A 23500-nucleotide genomic window follows, 5' to 3' on the forward strand; every position below is an offset into this window, starting at 1 on the left:
AAAAAGAATGAAATAATGCCATTTGCAGTGACAGGAATGGACCTAGAAATTACTGTGCTACATAAAGTCAGAAAGAAAGCCAAACATGCCACATGATAGCACTTATATACAGAATCTAAAATCCGACACAGACAGACTTGTTTATGAAACAGAAACAGACTCACAGACACAGAGAACAAACTTCCATCTCCCAAAGGGCAAAAGGTGAGGCACAGGGATAAATTAGAAGTTGGGGATTAGCAGATTAGTGCTGTTGCTCAGTCACTAAGTCGAGTCCAACTCTGTCAAGACCCCATGGACTGCAGCCCACCCGGTTCCCTCGCCATGGGATTTCCCAGGCAAGCATACTGGAGCGGGTTGCCATTTCCTTCTCCAGGGGATCTTCCCAACCCAGGGACCGAACCCATGACTCCTGCGTTAGCAGGTGAACTCTTTACCACTGAGCCACCTGGGATACAAACTACTATACGTAAAATAGATGAATAACAAGGTCCCGCTGCACAGCACAGGGAACTATATTCAGTATCCTATAATAAACCATAATGGAAAAGAATATAAAAAGGAAAAAATTATATATATAGTTATACGTGTGTATGTGTGTAACTGAATCACTGCTGTACAGCAGCAACAAATCCAACACTGTAAATCAAACATACTTCAATTTTTTAAAAAGCTACAAAGTTCTATATCATGATTAGATTTTAGATCTGTTTGGTATGAGGTAGGGGAGCAGAGTGTAAAGAATAAAGCTAAAGAGGATTAAGTTACCAAAAAAAAAAAATTAAAAATTGGGACTAAATTGGTCTAAATTTAGCCTTGAACCAATCTCTTTTTTTCATCTTAATTATGGCTAGGCCAAGTCTAACTATCTATAATTCATTTTATGACCTCCAAATCACAACCTAGAGAGAACACTTTAGACACTGGGTAACCCCGAAGGCAGCTTTCACAATATTCAGTTATTTTATCATTTTGTTTTTCTCCAGAGAATAGAGCGGAATGTGTAAGGGGGAGGGGAGGGCAAAGCAAGGGAGGAGGAGGAAGGGAGAGAGGGAGGGCCACCTGGGTACTGATGTGTGTGGTAAGGGGAAAGGAATGACATTTTAATTGATTTAAGATTCTATTTAAATTTGTTCCAGTTCCTTGATATTTTGCCTATTGGGGATATATCTAAATTGAGATTATACCCTTATTCTAGATTTAATATTCTTGGTATATATCATGAGTGGATGATGCAAAGGCTACCTGAAACCCCAGTTCCAATGCATACACCCATGCCCACCCACCACCAACACAGGTTCCAAGAAAAGAGGTTATGCCTAAAATAAGGACGGTAGAGAAAACCATCTGTCACTTTCTATCTGGGGAGACAACTGGTTCACTTCTGTTACACCTAGTAACTGCCTTCAGGAACAGACTCCTCTGTCAGCCCAGAAGGCACATCTGATTAGGAACCTCAGCAGGCTGCTCTGCCCACACAGCCCCCACCACCACCTATTCTATGTATGTCCCAGCACTTTTGCCTTTGAATTCCTATTTCATGATTTTACCTATCATGTTACCAACTATCACTGAACCCCTCTCCTCCAAAGACACACACAGAAAGCATTCTTGGTTATTATCAGCATATCATATAATAATGTGTTCAAAAATCATCCACAGAGATAAACTGAGTATTTTTGAGTTCAGAAGTTAATACAGTTAAGCATTGATGGTATAGCAGTGAGCAGAGCTGCCTTCCAGAAGTTATACAGTTAAAAGTTACTCAGGAAAATACCATTAAAACCTAGACTTTGGAACCAGGAGTCAACCAGTTTTAAAAGTCTCCATGCAAAAACTTGAACTAGACTGTAACGCTGTGTGCGGTTTTTTAAAAGTCCCAATTCAATGGCAAGCAAAACATTTCTTCCCACTTTGGTCCTGTGGGTTTCAAGTCCAAGAATGAGCCACTTAGGCCTGCAGCCCAGGGCTTAGGCACTTACATACAGAGGGACTTCGCTGCAGTTCAGCTCCATGGTTTCCGCAACTGCAATGAAAATAACAAACAAGAGAGTTATTGGAGGAGTCCCCGTGTGACCAACCAGTAGGGCTGTATCCTGCCTTTCAGTTAGGAGGGAAGAGATACCCACTAGATAGGAAAACTGCAGAGTCAAAACTAAGAACAAAGGAATAAGATGCTCTCTGTATAAAATAACTTCCCCCCTTTCTTCTTTCACATGAGTATCTACAATAAGGAAAACTTATCACCCCCAACATTATCCCACTGACTGCTCCCAAACAGAAATTATCAATATATTTCAGAAAGCCAAGAAAGGGCAACACATGCATGTGGCAAGTTTTGCTTTAGTTAATCACTTAGGCTACTCTGAGGTCAGAATCCACTCCTGGCTGGACGGGGCAGGAGCCTATGGTGACAAGACAGATCTAGGACCTGTTACTCAGGACCTGAAAGCTTTCTCTGGAGGGAGGCAGCCCACTGTCAGCCTAGCCAGCCTTTCCACTAGCTGTACACACCCCATCTGCACCCAGAAACCAGCTAGCAGCTTAGACAAAAGAAGCATCATTTAAAAGAGGTTCACTGAACACCTTCAATGGGCTCAGCATCGCACAAAGATGACCAGGAAGTGATCCAGCCCTCAGAGAGCTCACAGCTGAACAACAGACACCCAAAGATGGGAAGAAAGTGAAGAGTGGGCTGCGTGTGAACTCTGAGGAGGGCCGACAAGGAGACTCATGGCCCCCATCACCTCTCCGCTCTCCCCCCACCCACCTGCGTCCTCTGGGACACAGCTCTGCTCACCAGGCCAAGCCTGGCCCTGGTCCCCAGGCCACCACCAGCTGCAGTACTTTGGGGATGTCTCTTAAGAAGGCAGACATGTAGCACCTGAATTGTGACTTTTGAGTACAGTAATCCCTAGAGGACACACATGACCCAGAGGACAAATACAAAGAATTCTATTTTATTTTTTTGTAAAATCATTCAGCTCACATTTTACTAATAGTTCATAAGCATGCTGGCGCTGGCCACCTTCCTGGGTCACAAGTTACCTTCCATGCTCATCTGGAGAGAAGGCTGAGGGCATCACAAGGCTGAGGGGTTGACAGTCAGGCCCTGCCTTGGTCCTCGTTTTCAACGCTTTGGGCCCCGTGGCAGTTCATGTGGACACGCTTAAATGGGCTTCCAGGTTATTATTAACAATTTTTAATGAAACTAACCGCATAAATTGGATGAATGGTTTAAGGAGTCCAGGAAAGAAAGTTCAAATTAAAAATAACACTAACCACAAAAATGACAAAACTGAGACTCCCAATCCCAAAAGGAATTGTTCATCAGCTACACTATGAAATAAAAATAATGACCAACCTGAGAGCACTGCCCCCAAGGTTCAAAATGATCAAGAAGGCATTTAAAATATGAATGTAGGACCTCCCAGGTGGTACCATACGGCGGATGGGAATACGCCTGAAATGCAGGGAGGGGTTGATCCCTGGGCGATCAACCCATGGGACTGATCGCAGGCTGAGCAGCAACTAAGACCCTGCACCACAACTGCTGAGCCTCTGCTCTAGGGCCCACAAGCCACAGCTACTGAAGCCGGTGTGACTAGAGCCTGTGCTCCACAAGAGAAACCACCACAATGAGAAGCTCGCACAACGCAACCAGAGAAAGCCCACGCTGCTGCTGCTGAGTCGCGTCAGTCATGTCCGACTCTGTGCGACCCCATAGACGACAGCCCACCAGGCTCTGCCGTCCCTGGTATTCTCCAGGCAAGAACACTGGAGTGGGTTGCCGTTTCCTTCTCCAATGCATGAAAGTGAAAAGTGAAAGTGAGGTCGCTTAGTTGTGTCCGACTCTTCTCGACTCCATGGACTGTAGCCCACCAGGCTTTTCCGTCCATGGGATTTTCCAGGCCAGAGTACTGGGGTGGGATGTCATCGCCTTCTCCGGAGAAAGCCCATACTCAGCAACAAAGACCCAGTGCAACCAAAAATAAATAAATAAAATTTAAACCATGTAGGGCTCCCCTGGGAGGCCCAGCTGGTAAAGAATATGCCTGCACTGTGGGAGACTTGGGTTTGGTCCCTGGGTTGGGATGATCCCCTGGAGAAGGGAAAGGCTACCCACTCCAGTATTCTGGTCTAGAGAATTCCATGTACTATGTAGTCCATGGGATCGCAAAGAGTCGGACACGACTGAGCAACTTTCAATTTCAAGTGAATGTATATCCACAGCTCATGTACCATGATAGTCACACTGAATGTACGCTGTGTCTCAAAATACTAGTCAGTTTTCACCTGTTAACAGTCATGCCATACACAACTCCAATCTTCTATAAAACTTTACTGAACTTGATAATAAAATCAGAAGATTCTTTGAAGATTTCTACTTAATAGTGAAAGAAACGAATGCATTCTGTGGTAAGCACAGTGCTAAGAAAAAATGGCTGAAACACAGAGTGAAAAACACAAAGTATAAAAACTAAAGCATGTTCCTTTATGAGCAAAACTTTTTAAACTGAATATTTTAAGAAGCCTATTAGGACAAATTAAGCTGTGTGGAAGACTTGCCATATAGTTAGAGAAAAGTACAGAGGGTATTAGATTTTGTCTGATAAAATACATTTAAAAAGTCACTTTGGGTGAAAATATGAAGATTTTCTGAAGAGTGAATGACTGCTTCAATAATGTTAAAAATACAACCCTGATGGGGCAACTTCTCAGATAGGAAGTTTAAAAGGCACAAATGCAAAATCCATTCATTGTGTCATTCATGGGTGAGATATCGTAACAAAGAACTTGAAGGCAAAAGCACACAGTTTCACAGGATGTCAGTGTGGTTAATTTTATAGAAATAAGACCTTTAAACACGGTGAAATCTTTACAATCGCTGCAACAAGACGGGAAATGACCATAAAAATCTTTACCACATTAAAGGGTGTTGGTTATACTGCAACAAAGTACTTTAAAAAGTTGCCAAACATGTACTACCTAATCTTCTAACAAAAATAGAAGTGTTCCAAATTTTTGCTGGGTTTTCCAAGATTAAAACTGGCTGTTTATAGCAGATTTTTCTTAAAATATTTTCCAAATAAATATCCTATCCCTTCTAGAAAGGGGTGATATTCAATTAGTGAAAAAGAAAAGGCATCTCAAAAGAAACAGGTTATAGACAGTATGCTAAGTCGCTTCAGTCATGTCCGACTCTGTGTGACCCCATAGACAGCAGTCCACCAGGCTCCCCCATCCCTGGGATTCTCCAGGCAAGAACACCAGAGTGGGTTGCCATTTCTTTCTCCAATGCATGAAAGTGAAAAGTGAAAGTGAAGTCACTCAGTTGTGTCTGACTCTTGGCGACCCCATGGACTGCAGCCCACCAGGCTCCTCCGTCCATGGGATTTACAGTATACACCATTGTAAAAACATTCTGGAAAAGTATTTGTATGTTTTTATCTTGTGATTTTGATGCAAAAATTATTTAAAGTTTGCCATCTACAAAAGCCCTCATACACACATGCTTTAAATTTGGGGGAAAGGCTTTCTAATATACTTTTTTAACCTTGCCAAATGTTTCATGAGTTTTTTCCTTTTTAATGCAACAACTTCTGATTAATTTGCAGGAAGAATTATTAGCATCAGGAAAAATGGTAATTTACTAGCTACATTTAAACAAACTCTTGTATAATTGTTGGATGGGATTAAAATATAAATCCCTTTATTTATAAGTACACCCGGCACTCACTTCTTCAATTAGAAACTTTTTTTTACCATAGTATGGTATCTTTTCCAGCTACGACACTTCAAAGCCAATTTCAAAATAAACAGTACTTGGAACCAGACATTCAAGCCAAAGTACTACACAGCATTAAGATTACTAAGCATAGATTTTCAAAACAGTGGCACATTATCACTATATTACTCTGCCATGTATTACATGTCAATGCTTTTAGTGAGAACAAAAGGGGCCATTAAAAAAATTTTTTTACTACCATGTTTAACCCTTACAGCTTTTTAGATTTGAGGTATGTTTTAGAATATACGCTGTTACAGTAGTTATTGTCATTCGGTCACTAAGTCATGTCTGACTCTCTGCAACCCATGGACTGCAGCACGCCAGGCTTCCCTGTCCTTCACTGTCTCCTGGAGTTTGCTCAAATTCATGTCCGTGCTACAGAAGCATGTTTTATTAATAAGTACATTAAGTAAGGAATACATGCTAACATTTCATACTTAAGGGTACAGGACAACATTTTGAAGCTCTGCTCTATAAAGTAAGCAAGCCTTCTCCACAATGGTTAGGCTGCTTTTCCCAAGCCTTCCTCCGGGTTCAGTAGACTAAGGCATGACCTGCGGAGTGCAGGGCGCTCACCAGAGCCTCTAGAGTTGTGTGTTTATCCAGTGAAAAGGCCCACGTGAGCTGAAGTGCAGTACAGAATCCAACCTGGCACAGCTCTGTGAAGGATCCAGTGTCTCCAGTCAGTACAAGGCCCACTGCATCAAACCCCTGCCTCAACTTTGGACTGTATTATCTCAGACGAAAAGCAAAACATCGAGGGCTAAACAACATATTTACATTTCACCTAGTATTCGACAACTCATATTTTACTATTTCCGTTTACCTTTTCCCTGTTTTCAGTGAAGACAGTTACGAACCATTTTGAGCAGCAGTTTTCTTATTTTTCAGAGAAACTATATTTCACTGCTTGAAAAAATAAACTAAAACCAACCCCCCCCCCACCCCCTGCCCCCGTTCTCAACCTCAGTTCCAACACTTATAAAACCTCTATCAGGATCACCTGCTTAAGCTGTAAAGAACAAAGTCCAAGCAAACATATCCTCAAATAAAACTTCAAACCAAATCAGATATTAAAAACTATATCCTCGCTTTTCTGAAATTAATTCCTCTGTTATAGCTAAAAGCAGAAGGCTCTGTGTTCACTTGCAAAGCTGCAAGAGCTGCATGGTGAAATGTGGCCACACCTCCTTTTACATCAAGTTTAATGATGAAAAATTTGTATTTGCTAAACAAGTCACAATTGCCTAAGTTCTTCACGTGCTGTAGCTTTGCACTATGTAAGTGAAGTGTCATGCACTGCGCTTCATTTTCTAATGCTTGAGTTCTCCACCTGCAATTTCAAAAATTGAGACTCGAGTACTTTTATATCATACTGCATTTTTTTAAAAATATTTCTTGGGAAACTGAAGAGCCAGTACAGTTCTAGTCTTGCTGGCAGACACCATGGACTAATTTGGGGTCTCAGTAGAGAGCCGCAACTTTTAATTTTACTCCCAAAAGAGGAAACAATCTTGTGAAAAGATCAAGATACAAAAAAGTCAATATTTTAGATATTTTTTGAAAGACACACACTATTCCAATATCTTTGATTGCTAGTTAACGCTAAAGAAAAATACTAGGCTATTTTCAACAGGTGAAAAGAATATTTTAATGTTTAAAAATAACATTTAACTAATACAGAAAAAAATCAATTCTTTGAAGTTCTGGGTTTCTCAAGTTTTTGCATCTAAATGAAATATTCTAAGACTGATTCAATATAAAACCATGGCTAATTTGTCTTCAACATGCTAAAAATTGGTGTGTATGCCTCTCATACAACCTACTAACAGATAATGGTCAAATATTCATCAATACTGTAAACAACTACATTTAGAAGGATAATGGTATGTGAAGTACTGCATTACGTATTTTACCAACATCATCTCAGAGAACCCTCATGGCTGCTATTGTTCAATCACTAAGTCATGTCCAACTCTTTGTCACCCCATGGACTGCAGTACTCCAGACTTCCCTGTACTTCACTAATTCCTGGAGTTTGCTCAAACTCATCTGCACTGATTCAGTAGCATTGAGAAAATGCTACTTAGTTACCTAAACCTTCATTCACAAGTCCCTCCAGTTACAATGTTAACTGCAAAGCAAGTTACCTAAACAAAAATATTTAAATGAACAGACCACTTACAGAATTACAAGCAACAACCTCCCGTGTTCATTCTTCCCCCAACCCAATGCCATCATCTACCCTCTAGCAATTTTATCCTATACACCAAAATTTTTTCTATAGTTGTTTGCTTTGGCTTGATGTGGTTACCAGATATTTTAACTAAAACACAAATAAACTGAAAATAATGCTGGCAATCTTTTTTCAAGCATGAAATAAGGGCTTCCCTGGTGGCTCACAGGGTAAAACGTCTGCCTGCAATGCAGGAGACCCGGGTTCAATCCCTGGGTCGGGAAGATCCCCTGGAGAAGGAAACGGCAACCCACTCCAGTACTCTTGCCTGGAAAATCCTATGGATGGAGGAGCCTGGTAGGCTACAGTCCATGGGGTCGCAAAGAGTCGGACACGACTGAGCGACTTCCCTTTCCCTTTCAAGGTTAAATAAAATTGAGAAGAGAGTTTGAGTACTGGAGAACTTCAAGTCACATACAAAACTATCAATGAGAATGTGACAGAGATCCATTAACAAGTAAAAAGAAATAATCATAATAAGATAAAAGCTTAAAGACAGTAATTTCAACATTAAAGGAATACGGGTACCTTCTTCCCACCTAGGAGAAAATAGAAGACAATCTCGGGTATTTCTAATAAAAATGACCCTCATAATAATGCTTTGCAAATCAAATAAGACAACACCAATGTCCCACTGTATAAGTTGTGCCAAAAAGAAGTCACAACCTCCTTCAATTAATCTCTCACACACACAATTCACCTTATGTTCATTCTAAGAGTCAAGAGAGCTGAAAACCGTGTATTAGGTCACCCTGAACAAGGCTAGGCTGGTATTTAAGCAGCCATTCCAGAACTGTAAGCTCTAGCCGTGATGCTCTGCTGCCTTTCAGCCAAAGGAATAAAATATAAATTTTATAAATATTTTCAGAATTTTAATTTCATTTTCAAAAACTAGAACCCCAGGCAAATCTTTTCTCCACCACTGCTACCTCTGAATTGTGGTCCCCATTTTAAGGAGCTTCACTTTAAAGGGCCTTCCTGATACCTGCCCTCTTCAGCTAGGAGGGCCTCCAGCACCCCTGTCTCCACTTCACAAGGGCAAAGAAAAGCTCAGCAAAGTTGTGCCACTTGACTGAGAATGAAACCAAGAGGTTAATTGTGGCTAACGCATGTGGATCCAGCCTGTCTGACCCCAGAGCCCATGTTCTCCTTGGCCTCAGCACAGTCCTTTTGTAACATTACTACAGTCTGAAAGACAGAAATTCATTTGGCTAAAAAGCTGTAAGAACCTCATAGCGAGGAGTATAGGCTCAGAAACAGACTGTGTTTGAACACCAGTTCTACCCTATTCTGTGCGACTCTGGGCCTGTTACTTACCTCCCCGGGCCATGTGTCAAGTAGAACCAGTAACAGTACCTACCTCTTAAGACTGTTGGGATGATTAAGAGATTTGATAGAGTAAAAAGAGAAAACACTTAATGGGCACGCAATAAATCCTAGCTGTAACTATCATTTATCATCATCGCATATTACAATGCATGCATGCTCAGTCGTGTCCGACTCTTTGCGACCCCATGGACTGTACCCAGCCAGGTTTCTCTGCCCAGGGGATTCCCCAGGCAAGAACAGTGGAGTGGGTTGCCATTTCCTCCTCCAGGGGATCTTCCCGACTCAAGGATCAAACTGGTGTCCCTCCCATCTCCTGCATAGGCAGGGGGATTCTTTACCACTGGTGCCACCTGGGAAGTCCAATCATTGCATATGAAGCAGACACAAAGGGTTTTTTAAGCATTTGAATCTTTATTTCAAATAAAATCATCCATAACTTCTACATATTAGACTGATCAAAGTGATTTGGCAGTAACTGGGGTGAAAGGGTAAGAACGAGGTCTATTCAGCTCAGCCTCATCTGGCAGCCCTGAAGAATTCCCAGGTATCAGGAATTCTGAAGAGCACTGTACCACATCACTATAACACCGTCAACCTGCACAGGATTTTTCATTCATGTTTTTATTTGGCTGCGTTGGGCCTTGGTTACAGGATGTGTGATCTTTAGTCGTGGCACGTGGGATCTTTCGTGGAGGTACACGGATGCTCCAGCTGTGGTGTGGGCTCAGCAGTTGTGGCATGCAGGCTGCGGGGTACATGGGCTTCACTGCTCTGCGCCATGCGGGATCTTAGTTCCCCAACCAGGAATGAACCTATGTCCGCCTGCACGGCAAGGCAGATTCTTTACCACTGGACCACCAGGGACATCCTAACTCCACAGAATTGTATTTGATTTTATAGAACCAAATATTCCCCCTCCACTATGAAAACTTCAAAGCGCAGAGCGCAATTACTATTGGGGTAATTCTATTGCTACCTTAGTTTGACACCTGCGGCACTGGGGACGGAAATCTTGACTCACCACTCCTTCAGTGAACCTTGGAGTATAGAATTTTAATTGTATTTCACAACTGTTATACTAACAGGAGGAAAGAACAGTTAAACGGGAGGTAAGTCCAGGTAAAAACCTTCCACGCCGACACAATGGATGGGCAGGAAAAAGGCATTTCAGAAATAAACGTCCTGCTGAATACACAGCAGTGTCTACAGACCTGCTTCAGACTGGAGTTACCCACCTGATTTATGCAGGTCGAAGCAGCTTTATGTGAAAGAGTAGAATTACTTGGTGAACTCAGTGTGGGGAAATGTCTGAAGATTAGACAGCAGGCAACACAATAACCATTCAAAAGGATCTCATTAATTCCAGCGACTGGGGGTGGGGAGGAAGAAGGGGAGCCAGTCAGTCTGAAATGGGACAGCCTAAATTAGAGGACGTTTGTAAAGTACAAAGAGGAGCAGGCGCTAGCTGCTAGCAAAATGTTCTGCCAGACCAGTCACACTTGCTTGTATTTCACAGGCTGTATCTGCACACAGAGTGATTAAGCCCTCAAAAAGCTTTTTTCTACATCAATGGAACATTCCCTTTACCGGCTCACTTTTGCTATTAATCTGTTTAGTGTATCCTTCATAGTTAATGCAAAGCTCACTCACTCAAGCATTGTGGGCAAGTTCCATCTTATCAGGGCATCAATGTCCTTATTAGCAACATAGCTCTAAAGCTCCTCTCTCATGTCAAAGTCAATTCACTGCACAACACTATGCAGGCTGTCATGGGAGGAATAATAAAATATATAACGTATACATATAATACTGTCCCTAGCATGGATGAGCTAACAACCTGGCCAGGATAAGATCTATAGCCATGAAAAGTTGAGGGTAAAAGAGGAATACCCCTGAGCTGGCGGAACACGATAGTCTAGGACGCGCATGAAGTGATAAATGAGTTACATTGATAGAACGAGAGAAAGGAGGATTCAGCATGAAGACAGACCCGGATACATGACATTTTTATGAAACACTGAGGAATTAGATAAATTAGAGTAACAAGTCTGGAAACCAGAGGAAGTAAAGATCACTGGCCTCTTACGTTAACACACAATTCATCCCTAAAACAACACATACTAAATCTGCAACAAGGACTTCCCTGGTGGTCCAGTGGTTAAGAATATGCCTGCCAGTGCAAGGGACATGGGTTCAAATCCTGGTCCAGGAAGATTCAACGTGCTGCAGGGCAACTGAGCCCGCATGCCCTAGGGCCTGCGCTCTGCAACAAGAGCAGCCACGGTAATGAGAAGCCCACATCTCTACAACTAGAGTAGCCCCACTCGCCACAACTAGAGAAAAGCCCGCGCAGCAACGGACGACCCAGCTCGGCCAACATTTTAAATAAATAAATGAAAATCTGCAACAAAAGTGAACAACAGATTTCCAGGGGGCGAGACTCCTGTGCCAAAGACCTAACAACATTCCTAATTTCATGTTTGCTTTGAGTCAGAATGTAAATAAAATATACTCCAGTTTTTCTGACAATGAGCTTTTTACTTTTCCATTTTAATGGAATGCATGATCAAGTTTAATACAACTAACTGATGCTGACAATTCTCTGCTTGGGCACAGATAATGATCATATCAAATTTATCAACCCTTGCTTCACTACCAGCATCTCATTTCTATTTTCTTATTTTGCACTCATCCTTATAAAACAAGGAAATGGAGCAAGAAAAATAAGTCACATACTGTAAAGAGTCATGCTATTAAAACTGAACTGGCAGGTGTGAAGTGCCCACAAGTTCACTCGTTTGCTGATGCCTTAAAGCTCAAATTCAATACAAGAAAGACTGTTTTCTTGGCAGAGCTGTTCAGCCCAAGAAGTTTAAAGCAGCAATCTGGCAATGTATCCCAGAGTAGTCAAGAAAAAATATTACTGAGAAAGAGGCATTTGAGTTAGGTCCTCAACAGAATAAAGCCTGGCTCTTTCTGTTATTTTGTAAATTATAGAGTTTCTCCACTTTTTACTTCAACAAAAGAAAAGTAACTCTCCCCAGAGTCTTCTGCAGGATTACTGCAAATTAAGCGGATTCATACGACTTATAGTTCATTGATGAACCTTATAGAGTCTGTGAACGCCAAAAATTTAGGTATGAAATTTTGTGTGATGTGGATTTTTCTGACAAGAGTTTACAGCTTTCAGATTCTCAAGGGACTACTGGACATTAAAGACTAAGACCTTTTTTTTTTTTTTTATCATGCTAGACATCAAAATTAAAAAGTGTTCCTCTGTGAAAGCCCAAGTGAGGGAGATCAAAAGGCATGCTACAGACTGAGAGAAAATACCCAACAAAGGACTAGTATCTAGAATATATTAAGAACGCTCAAACAGTCCAGTTAGAAAATGGACAAAAGACATGGACATTTCACTGAAGAGGATATTTGCATGGCAAATAAGGTCATGGGAAGATGTTCAACATCATTAACCACTTTAGAAATGCAAATTGAAACCACCATGGATATTAACTGGATTTACTGTGGTGATCAATTCGTAATACAATCAGTCTTCTATATCCGCAGATGTGGAACCTGAAGATACAAAGGACTGACTGCACTATACCATTTCATGCAAGGGACCTGAACATCCACAGATCTGAGTGTCCACCAGTGGGCCTGGAACCAGTCCTCCATGAATACCAAGGGATAACTATATAGATATAAGGAATGATTGTGTTTTATACCTGAGACAAATACTATGTTCTAGGTCAATTAATTCAAAAAGAGAACTTTGGTTCATGTATTGGAATGCTACACAGCTGTTTTATCTACTATAGAAAGAAATACTTAATGCCTTGGAAAGATGTTCACTCCAAGTTAAATTTAAAATGAAAGTTATTTAAAACATATTGTATAATTCCATTTTTGGAAAATATATGTACACAATATGTACAAAAGATATTAGAAGGCTATAAATGTGAAAAAACAACTATACACACACATAATGAAATATCAATATACCATTCAAATGGCTATAACAAAAACCAGTGGCATAACCAAATTTTGGAAAGGATGTAGAGATACTAATCACTTACATATTGCTGGTAAGAATGCAAAATAATATAGCTATTCTGGAAAACAGTTGGGCCAATCTCTTAAAAACTAAATACACGTTGCCACCAGTAATTCCACTAACGGGTATTTCCCCCACCCCCAGAGAAATAGAACTTTATGTTCACACAAAAACCAGTATATTATTGGTCACAGCCTTACCTACAACAGCCAAAAACTAGAATCAGCCCAGATATCTCCAACAGTTAAATGCTGAAGACAGCACAGTCTGCTGTCTGCGTGCACACTTACATGTGTACATGCCTAAGTCAGCAATATATACTACTCAGAAATTAAAAGGAACTAACTATTTACACAACATGGATCTTTAGGAAATTATGCTGATCAATAGGAGCCAATCCCAAAAGGTCACAGACCATAATCCCACATATACAATAACATTTTTAAATGAGAAAAATTAATGGACAACAGATTAGTGGTGGCCAGAAGTGGAATACAGTATTGGGAGGGTGAGGAGGGAAGGCGGTCATGATTACACAAGGGCGACATGAGGGATCCTAGCAGTTTCAGAACCATTCAGTGTCTTGTCTGTGGCAGTGAATGCATGAACTTACACAGGTGACAAAAAAGGATGCTGAAATTTAAGATCACAGAGACTAGTAAATATAAGTAAAACTGGGAAACCTGAATAAGATGAGTACGTTGTATCACGGTCAATATCAATTGATCTTAGAAGTAGTAGTAGTTAGACGCTCAATCATGTCCGACTCTCTGCGACCCCACAGACTGTAGCTCACCAGGCTGCTCTGTCCAAGGGATTCTCCAGGCAAGAATACTGGAGTGGATTACCATTCCCTTCTCCAGAGGATCTTCCCGAGTCAGGGATCAAACCCAGGTCTCCTACACTGCAGGCAGATTCATTACCATTTGAGCTGTAGGGCAATTGTGCTTATTATAGTTTTACAAAATATTACCATCGGGCAGAGAGTATAAAGTTTCTCCACAGTGTTTCCCGGGCACTCAGCAGTAAAGAATCTGCTTGCAATGCAGGAGACGTGCGTTAGATCCCTGAGTGAGGAAGATCTCCTCAAGAAGGAAATGGCCACCCACTCCAGTATTCTTGCCTGGGAAATCCCATGGACAGAGGAGTCTGGCGGGCTACAGTCCATGGGGTCGCAAAAGAGTAGGACACAACTTAGCAACTAAACAACAACTAATAGTATTTCTTATAACTGAACGAGACTGTACAATTATCTCAATAAAACGGTCAATTTGAAAAGCCATGTTAGAATTTATGTATCCTAATCAATTTTCTCTTTTGCAGTGGCAACCATAGGTGGTCCACTGCCCCTCACCTCTCGCCCTCATTTTCCAATGATATTGCTACTGCTTAAAATATTTTTAGGATTCTTTCTCAGCCTGTGACATGTTTTGATTATTCTGTGTGACAGCTTTAAGAATAAATTTCAAATTTTAAAATGTCAAAAGAAATTCAGAACTATGTTAGAGAAGAAACATAAGTGAACAAACTAGGAAATACTATTTATGGGCAAGAAACAAAGTAACTAAGTCATGAAACTGGCTCTCTTTTGTGGAGTCCCGGGCTTAGTTTAAGCTTGTGAGATCCAAGATTAAAAAAACCACATACTTCTGATTGAAAATCCCTTCTAGAGGCAATGTGAAGCCAAAAAAGTATCTGAAGTGAGGCAGTAACTTACCTAAGGTCGTCTTGTCACAGGGTTGACCCAAAGACTGCTAAATAGACTACAGAGACAAAATAAAGTAGCTGGGGGAATAGGCACATGGAAAATTCTCCTGTTAACTTAGGGCATGTCTACTGAGATGTCAACAAATCCAACCAGAGGTGGAAGGCACCACCTCCCGCCTGGTTCTCATCCGCACTTCAGACAGCAAACTGTGGCTTTGCACCACCCCCGTCCACCTCCCCATTCCCAACTAGGCTTTACACAGTCTTTGCAGGAACGAAAAGGTACTCTCCACCTACTAACCACAAAATTAAATTCTTAAACCAGAATAGCTAGACTACTGCACCCAATTCTAAACTATAAGACTAGTGAAACAAATGAGTAAAGCCTGGAGAAATTCTCAAATGATGCTTTCACATTTAGAACTATGACCTTAATGATTAAAAGAGATGAAGCTTAACCTCAGAGAAACGGCTAGTTTCTAAATGTTTCGTTTAGTTTAGCACATTTACTCCGAACTTTCTATATATGCTTAGTACTCGTAAAAAAAAAAAAAAAGTATAAATGTCTCCCTTCAAATGTCTATCAATCTATTTGAAAAGAAAGGGTATACTGATATGAAACAGGCAAATAAGCTAGAGGAACAGATAACTTAACTATATACCAAGGAAAACACAACCATTCACTTTCTCTATAAATACTGTTAGGCAGTTAGAATAGGAAAAAGGGGTCCAAAATGGCGGTGGCTAAAAGATAAGGAAGAGAAAAGCCCCCGAAAATAGAACAAAGGAAGGTCCCACTGGAGTGAGGACCTCAGGGAGAATAAACAACACTCCTGGCTAACCCGATTTACATAGGGCAGGCCCGGGGGAAAAAAAAGGAAACATAAAAAGAGGAGCCAAGGGGCTGGGGCGCTCTCTCTCTCTCTCTCTCCCCCCTCCTCCTCACGCGCTGCGGTGCTCTTCTCTTCGTGTCTTTGGGTCGACATGCCCTCACGCCTCGAGGATGGATTTTCCTGTTATTATCTAAATAAAATAGAGCTGTAACATAGAGCTGTAACACTGATCTGTCTAAGAGCTATAACACAGTCCCTTCGAGACCTGAGAGCTATAACACGCTCTGTCCAAGACCTGAGAGCTGCGACACGCCGAGGGCTTTAATGTCCGTCACTCCAAATCTTTGTTGTGACGAGACAAAGAATCAAGGAGCATACACTCGCCTGACAATACTTATTGAGTGTCTATTATATCCTAGGTACTGGGGATGCAGGGATGAGTTCTTCCTAGAGAAACTACCAGCCCAGTGAGAAAACGGAAAACAATGAGAATATAAAATGTGTGGAATTCTGCGAATCCAGGGAGATGGAAACACTGAAATCAGTCAGTAGCCGAGGTAGCAGGCATGGTTCCCCAAGGAGATAAGGCCTAAGCTAAGTCTTAAAGAATACATACAACTGCTTTTTACTAGGGGCATTCCTACTTAGAAACGCATTTGGAAATGAGGGCAGAGCATGCCTGGTTCTTACGTGACTGAGTTGGTGGGGCAGGGGAGGAGCAGAAGAGGGAAGGGAACAGCTTCTGGCATTCAGCATCAGGAACCGTGCATGCTGAGCATTCAACAATACTGGATTGATTCTGCTCAAAGAACTGTCCCACCCAAATGCCAACAGCAACCCTTGTTGAAAATCACTGATGTTCACCAGGTAGACCGTGAAATGGGAGGACATTCCAAGAGAAGAAATAGGAGTAACTACATGGAAGCATTCAAGAAAGGGCTATTCATGGAGCTACAAACACCTCCAGGACTACTGAAAGTGTGCATAGGGTAGTGGTGGGAGAGAAAGATGGGAAATTTTTCCAGGCCCCAGTGTTACATCATACTAAGTAACATGAACTTAAAGCCAGTTAGTGGCTTTAGGCAACAGAGGCAAGCAACCCAAATTGCATGTTAGAGAGATCACTGTGACGCAGGGCTAAGATGAACTGAAAAGAGAGAGACCAAAGTCAGGGACGTCAACCAAGAGACCATTGCTATTGTTCAGGTGAAAGACAGTGAGAGCCTGATTCAAAGCAACGTTTTAGGGAGGACAAAGAATGTGAGAGATTAAAGAACAAAATGAAAAGGCCTTGGTGCTTAACTAGATGTAGGGCATAAGGACCAGGAGGAATGAATCTATAGTAACTCCTTGGTTCCTGGCTTAGACAACGGGGACGACGGTGCCACTGACCAAGAAGGGGAAAGTGGAAGGGCAGGCAGATAGATGACTTGGAAAGAAATAAAAATGAGTTCTGGCCATTAAGAGCTTTAGATGTGATGACTGGTGTCCAAGACAGGTCAAAAGCAGGGACCTGGAGTTCAAGAAAGAGGTCTGGGCTGGAGAGAAAGATTTTGATAATACAGTAACAGTAATTAAAGTCATTTGGGAGTAAATGAGATGGAGTAAGGGAATGGATACACACAAACTCAAAAAGGGCTTAGAACAGAAACTTGGAGAACTCCAAGAGGAAGGCAGAGGAAGCAGAGCTCACAAAAGGCACTGAGGAACAGAGAAATAGGGCTGACGTTTACGGAGCACTATTTATTGTATTAGCCAATTTTCATCCAGTCCTCACAAACATATAGAGTACCTTCCGCTACTGTCCCCATTTTACAGATGGGAAAAGTAAGGCATAGAGAGGTTAAACACTTTGCTCAAAGACACACAACAACTAAACGGTAGAATAGAAATTTAAAACCAAGCAGTCTTGTTCCAGATTCCACACTCCCAACCATCTATTACCATGTTAGAAATTTAGAAGGGGGCTGCTGCTGCTGCTGCTAAGTCCAACTCTGTGCAACCCCACAGATGACAGCCCACCAGGCTCCCCTGTCCCTGGGATTCTCTAGGCAAGAACACTGAAATGGGTTGCCATTTCTTTCTCCAATGCATGAAAGTGAAAAGAGAGAGTGAAGTCACTCAGTCGTGCCGGACTCTTAGCAACCCCATGGACTGCAGCCCACCAGGCTCCTCCATTCATGTTAGAAATTTAGAAGGGGACAAATGTGACAAAATCCAAGAGAACTGAACTAAGGAGCAAAAGCTGCGAAGCAAAGCAAGATAAGAACTGAGAAGGAACACTGAAGCCGTGATTGGAGAGGTCGCTGGTCTGCCTGGCCACACCCATGCTGGAAGGAGCAGCCTAATGAGAGCAGTGCAGCAGTAACCAGGAGGCGAGGAGTGGAGAAAGCAATGCTAAACAGCAAATGCTTTAAGAGTTTAGGAAAATGAGAGCTTTGCAGTTGAAGCTGTTAGAAAAGACTCTGCCTGGTGTGTCTCTCAAGCTGTGTCTCAGAAAGGAAGAACAGACTGAGAACTGGTGTTCAAATGTTTTCAAAAGCCAAGTCAAAAACTGTTTCGTTACTGTGACTAACATCCAGCTATACCCCTGGGCTCCTGTGATCTGAGCAAACGTGACCCACCTATGATAAGAATAATAACTACTGTGCACGCGCTCGTTTCTTTTCTATGATGGCCGTCTGCGGCGGCTTCTGAGGAGTCTTATTTCCTTTTTTCTCCCCCTCGGAGATGTCGCGGTAACTTTATGGTCCCACCCCAAACCGAGATGCGACTGAACTATCTTCAGTAACTCTCCTTCCAATGACATATTAGAAAGTCTTGTAGCAACTTCCTGCTGACCCCTGGCCCCTTCGATTTCTGTCTTGGAGGTTCTCTCACCCATGACCTTTGCTGGTTATAAGACTTGTGGGATGGAAAACATAACGTTTTTTGGTTTGGGGATTTTTAAAAATTATGATTATTCTGATATAGTATACTTTTTATATATTTACTTCCTCTGGCCGGGCCATGTGGCTGGCAGGATGTTAGTTCCCTGACCAGGCATCCAACCCCGTGCCCCTGGCTGTAACAATGCAAGCGTTCTAATCAGTGAACCACCGGGGAATCGCGGCAGCACTTAAGACTTCAAAGGGCAGCAGGTTCGCTTGTAGGCAGCACGTGTTCAAGGTCTGTCCCTGCAGTTCCCTAACTTGGGTAGTTTAATCTCGGCCTCAGTTTCTTTCATTTGTAGAATGGAGAAAAGAGGAATGCCATTGTAATAACTTCTTGAGAGGATGGAATTAAGTCACACAGATTGCCTGGCACCATAGTCGGATGACCGATCTGCACGTCAGGACCGCAATGGACCTCCACCAGAGTTTCCTCTGGCTTCGCCCTGCCCAGGCATAGTTCACCATCTTTCCAGTCCTAACGTATGTGCTCATGCATAGGAAAATCTGAAGATGGAGCCGAGCGGGCAGAGGAGGACGCCAAGAGAGGGATCAGCTTTTGGCCACCAATGGGGTCTCCTGCACCAGCCTCTCTCATGCCAGTGCCACAAGCCTCGTCGATGTATCAGGGAGTCAGCTTGTCCTCACTGTGCGGCGGGTAGAGGACGAGGGGCCTGTGCGACCGCCATCCCTGGGTGAGCTTCAGGCACTGTGACCCGTGTCTCCAGAGTCCCGAGCACCCAGGAGCTCCAGTTCCCCACCTCTCCAGCCCGGGCGCCTCCTCTCGCCCCCTGACAGTGAGGCTTACTAAGGGGAGACAGACAGTGATGCTGACGGCCCAGCCACTCAGGAAAAGCCCCAGCGACCCCGCTGCCGAGGCCCCACAAGGCCCACCCTTCCAGGAGCCCCACCAGATGAGGTCTACCTGTCTGACAGCCCCGCAGAGCCAGCACCTGCTGTCCTTGGCCCTCCCAGCCAGGGTGACAGTCGTGTGAACTCCCCATCTTGGGAGGATGGGACAACTCTTCAGCCACCCCCTGCCGAGGCCCTGCTGTTGCCCCATGGCCCCCTCCGGCCTGGCCCTCATCTCACCCCTATGGTGGGGCCTATTCCCTACCCAGTGGCAGAAGATCTTACCACCACCTATACCCAGAAAGCCAAACAAGCCAAGCTACAAACGGCAGAGAGCCTCCAAGAGAGGAGTGTGAAGGAGGCCAAGACCAAATGCCGGACTTTTGCCTCCCTGCTCTCCGCAGCCCCCAACCCCCAAGGGGGTACTGATGTTTAAGAAACGTCCGCAGAGAGCCAAGAAATACCCGCTAGTGAGCTTTGGGGCTGCCGTCTGGACCAGCGCTGAGGAGCAGGATGGCTTGCCTCCAACCAGTGAGTCCGAGCTGGACGAAGAGGCTTTCTCCTCCACCCGCAGCCTCACCAACCAGTCCGACTGGGACAGCCCCTACCTGGACACGGAGCTACCAGGCCGAGCTCAGGCACAGCAGAGGGCCGGGGGCTGGGAGGGCAGCCGAGCGAGGCCTCCGGGCGAGGGGCCAACTCTGAACAGCAGCGCCAGTGCGCAGCCTCCATCACCCAGCAGCTGGCCCGGGAAGGTCCAGTGGCCACGCTCAATGGGCAGGGCCTGCAGCCTCCACCTCGGCCACAAAGCGCTCCGCCAGAGGCGGCTCTGCTCCCATCTAGCCCCTGTAGCCAGCCCCAGACCTTTCCTCCCTGGCTGTGGAACCTCTACCTCAGCTCCAAGCATCTTTAACCGCTCAGCTAGGCCCTTCACTCCCGGTTTACAAGGGCAGCGGTCAGCTACCACCCCAGTTATTCTCCGGCCCCTAGTTCCCAAGAGCGCAAATGAGAGCCTGGGAGGCCTCAGCGCCGCCCCACTGCCTTTCCTGTCTCCTCCGCAGGTTACCTTTCCTGTGCCCAGCTTCACTTCAGGGGTTCCCAGCCACGTGCCAGTCCCCGCTTCCCCCAGCACCCCACGCCCCTCCGGCCCCGTGACGGCCACCAGCTCCCTATACATCCCAGCCCCTAATCGTCCTGTTACACCAGGCGGAGCCCCAGAGCCCCCCGTCCCCGCTAGCGGAGCTGCCATGACCTCCACCACTTCTTTCTGTCGTCACCTCTGCGACCTGCTGCGCACCCAGAAGCGCCTACCCGTAGCTCCGCGGCCCCTGAGCCCCCCAGCGCTCGGGAGCAACGCATCTCCGTGCCAGCTGCTCGCACGGGCGTCCTCCAGGAGGCCCGGCATCGGGGAACCCGAAAGCAGATGTTCCGGTCAGGAAATGAGGAGATGACGAACTCGCCCAACCCCGAGCTGCTATCGTTGGTGCAAAACCTGGATGAAAAACCCTGGGCTGAGGGCGCAGAATCTGGTCCAGAAGAGGATGCTCTGAGCCTCGGGGCTGAAGTCTGCAACTTCATGCAGCCACCAGGGGGCAGGAGTTACAAGACGTTGCCCCACGTGACAGCTAAAACCCCGCCTCCAATGGCTCCCAAGACCCCACCCCCTACGACTCCTAAGACTCCACCCCCACTGGCTCCTAAGCCCCCTTCTCGAGGATTCCTTGATGGGTTAGTGAACCGGGCAGCCTCTTCTGCTGAAATCCCTGAAACACCAAGGCTTCAGGGGAGGGGAGGGGAGCTGTTTGCCATACCTCAGAGCCAAGCTGACAGGTATATGGTGGAAGCTCCACTTGGTCCTGGCCTTGGCCCTCGGCCCAGAAGCCCTTCCCCTACCCCATCACTGCCCTCTTCCTGGAAATATTCACCCAATATACGTGCTCCACCTCCTATTGCTTACAACCCACTGCTCTCACCCTTTTTCCCAAGCTGCCCGAACTCTCCCTAGTAAGACCCAATCCCAAGGGCCTCGGGAGCCCCTAAGCGGGGCATCAAGGCTCTGGATTTCATGCGGCACCAGCCCTACCAACTTAAAACTGCCATGTTCTGTTTTGATGAGGTTCCCCCGACTCCTGGACCCACCTCCTCAGGGCCTCCCAAAACTGCCAGAGTCCAGGAGATCCACGGATTTTCAACTCCAGCGTCCCAGCCCACTGCAGAACCCCTGGCCCCCACTGTGCTTGCCCCCAGAGCAGCCACGACATTGGATGAGACCATCTGGAGGACAGAGCTGGCCTCAGCCCCTGTCCTTCGCCCACCCCCTCCTCCAGAGTCTCCAAGGGGTCTTGGGACCTCCCCCAGCTCCTGTGGCTTCCAAGTAGCCAGGCCCCGGTTCTCAGCTACCAGAACAGGATGGCAGGCTCCTGTGTGGAGGCCTGGGGCAGGCCACCACTGAACAGGGCACCGCTCCCAGGCCCAAGGGGAGGTGGAACATCCAGTTCCTAAAATTGCTTCTCCTTCCCAACGTTCTCCCTGCCCCACCCCCCCCCAAGCAGGCTAAATTCCCCCTGCCAGAGATAGTTTAGGAGTTGGTGTCCTGTTCCCCAGCTTCCTCCTGGCTCCCAGCCTCCGGCCTACTCTCTCTGCTTCGGTGTCTGTGCTTCTCTTCGTAGTTCCTTGCCTGGATCTCTGTCTTTAGGTCTCTTCACCTACACTCCTGTGCTGGTCTCTATTTCTCTGCATTTGTGCCTTTTTCTACGGGCCTTGTTTTAACATTCAATGAGAAACACACGGGGAAGTTACTACCAAGACCTCAGGCGAGAAGCTCACCACCAGACAGGCAGCAAAGGGACTGAACTGACCCCTATTTCCATTAAGTCGCTCGCAGCTCCTCACTCTTTCCCAGCTCGGCCGGTATGTTCCTAGGCATGTGTATGTCTGTGAATGTGTCTGTATGTGCAAGTGTGCGCATGAACACAGAGGTGCTCTTCTGTCTGAGGCAAGACTAAGAGGAGCAGTCTAAATAAAGACCCAACCTGGGTCTCACCTTTGCCCTGATTAAGAAAGAAAAAAAGAAGAGCTACAAATTTCTATCACATATACAATTAGGATGTTAAATCAGCAGTGGAGATTCAAGATTAAAACAGAAAAGAACTTTCCTACAGATTAAATATTAAAACAGTGCAATGAGTTACCAAAAAAATCTTCAACAAATTAAATATTAAATACATTGTCCTGAATATTACTAAAGACAAAGAGAAATATAAGATCCCGCCCTCGAGACATTTACAGAGAGACAAGTTCAAACACACGAGGAGTTCAGCAGCAATTTAAGAGCTTAAACAATAATTCAATAATAATACATAATTGTGGGCTTCCCTGGTGGTTCAGTGGTTAAAAAATAAAAAATCCACCTGCCAATGCAGATTCGATTGGACCAGAGACACGGGTTCGATCCCTGGTCCAGGAAGATCCCACATGCCATAGAGCTACTAAGCACATGGGCCACAACTACTGAGCCCGTACTCTGGAGCTTGGGAGCCACGACTACTGAGCCCACACGCCCTAGAGCCCAAGCTCTTCAACAAGAGAAGCCACCACAATGAGCAGCCAGTGCTCAGCATCTAGAGCGTAGCCCCTGCTCACTGCAACCAGAGAAAGCACTCAGAGCAATGAAGAATCAGCACAGAGCCAAAAATACGTAATTTTAAATAATAGTAGTACACAATTGTGTAGAGCTCATGAGGGACTGCAGTGAGGTCAGGGGGA

At 44.7% G+C, this 23500-nt stretch overlaps 1 pseudogene; it reads left to right on the forward strand.

Moving 5' to 3' along the window:
• The first annotated feature begins 19376 nt into the window (after nt 1-19376).
• On the forward strand, nt 19377-22187 carry LOC138094735 (synaptopodin 2-like protein pseudogene; annotated as a pseudogene).
• The last annotated feature ends 1313 nt before the right edge of the window (nt 22188-23500 follow it).

The sequence above is a fragment of the Capricornis sumatraensis genome, chromosome 18 (assembly GCF_032405125.1).
Source record: "Capricornis sumatraensis isolate serow.1 chromosome 18, serow.2, whole genome shotgun sequence".
NCBI lineage: Eukaryota > Metazoa > Chordata > Mammalia > Artiodactyla > Bovidae > Capricornis > Capricornis sumatraensis.